Here is a 1,481-nt window from a genome sequence, read left to right as displayed (position 1 = left end):
AGCCTTGTGGAGAGGAAGCAATTTGGGGGAAGTCCTTTGGAGGATCCCAATTTGCATGTGCAAAATTTCTGTGACTATTGCTCTATGATCCGTCAAACGGGCGTCACTCAATCCCAAATAAGGGAATACTTTTCCCTTTCTCTTTGAAGGACAAGGCCAAGCTTTGGATCAATAGCCCTGACCGCACCGCCATGGGAATCACCAATTGGGAGACATTGGCTCTTGCTTTCTATCAAAAGTTTTTTCCACCGGAGAAAACTCAAACTTTGAGGAGCCAAATCACCGGATTCCGTCAACAAGCTCTTGAGAGCTTATATGAATCTTGGGAGAGGTACAAAGAGCTTTAAAGGCAATGCTCACATCATGGGCTAGATGATTGGTTTCTAGCTATAACATTCTACAATGGATGTTGTGCCGAGTCCCGAAGAATTCTTGATTCCGCCAACAATGGGCGGTTTGATCAAATTGACACCGATATGGCTCATGCCACGATCGAATCTATGGCGGTCCATGATGCACAATATGTCAATTCCCGAAGTGTGCCACTTAAAGGTAAAGAAGAATCCTCCGACAACTCCGTCTTGTTCGCTCAAATTGCCTTACTTCAACAACAATTGGCGGAAAGAGATGCTAGAGATTCCCTACAACAACTCAATGTCGTGTCTTCAACAAGTCAAATCATTGTTTGTGATGGTTGTGGAGGTGCGGGTCATTACACCGCTCATTGCCGAGCTCCTATTGAAGAGGTAAATGCGTTTCAAACTTTTAGACAAAGTTCATATCCACCGGGTACTTTTTCCAACACTTATAACCCGAATTCAAAATTCCACCCGAACTTGTCTTATAACAGCAACAATGTGCTTAACCCTCAACCCCCACCACAACAAAATGCCTATGTTCCTGAACAACAAAAGTATAATCCTCCACCGGGTTATCAAAATCAACAAAGGCCACCTCAACAAAACTACCAATAAGGGCCACCACCTCAAAATGCCCAATAAAACAACCAAGGAGGAGGTAAACTTGAGGGCTTGATAGTTCAAATGCAAAGGGAATTATTGGCTCAAATCCAAAAGAATGATCAAGCTCATAGTGCCGCAGTCAAGATGTTAGAGCAACAAGTGGCTCAACTAGCCACTTCTAGCTCTCAAAGGAAGACCGGCCAACTACCACCCAAAGGTACGCAACCACACGAGACCGTTAATTCTATTTGCTTGAGAAGTGGTACAAGCTATGATGGGCCATCCATGACTTTGGATGATGAAGTGGTTGTTAAAAAGCCCAAGCTTGGGGGAAATGACAAAAAGAAGGCTAGTGAAGAGCCTCTTGTTAAGGATCGTGTGCCATTTCCTCATCGATTATTAATGCTAAAAAGAAAGAGCAAGCTTGATGCCAAGAATGTTGAGTCCCCATTGCCCAAAGAAAGTGACGTTGAAATTGTTGAGGGAGGCTCTCCTAATGCTAAGGAGAGTGATGCCGTC

At 44.0% G+C, this 1,481-nt stretch overlaps 1 non-coding gene across 1 annotated transcript; it reads right to left on the bottom strand.

The window, feature by feature from the left end:
- Positions 1 to 263: 263 nt before the first annotated feature.
- On the bottom strand, positions 264 to 370 carry LOC141615763 (small nucleolar RNA R71). Its single transcript, XR_012530165.1, has one exon. It is a non-coding gene; the product is annotated as a small nucleolar RNA R71 (small nucleolar RNA).
- Between the last annotated feature and the right edge of the window lie 1,111 nt (positions 371 to 1,481).

Source organism: Silene latifolia, chromosome 11, assembly GCF_048544455.1.
Source record: "Silene latifolia isolate original U9 population chromosome 11, ASM4854445v1, whole genome shotgun sequence".
Lineage (NCBI taxonomy): Eukaryota > Viridiplantae > Streptophyta > Magnoliopsida > Caryophyllales > Caryophyllaceae > Silene > Silene latifolia.
Note: the sequence above shows the minus strand (reverse complement) of the source record. Positions and strands in the feature narration are given on the sequence as shown.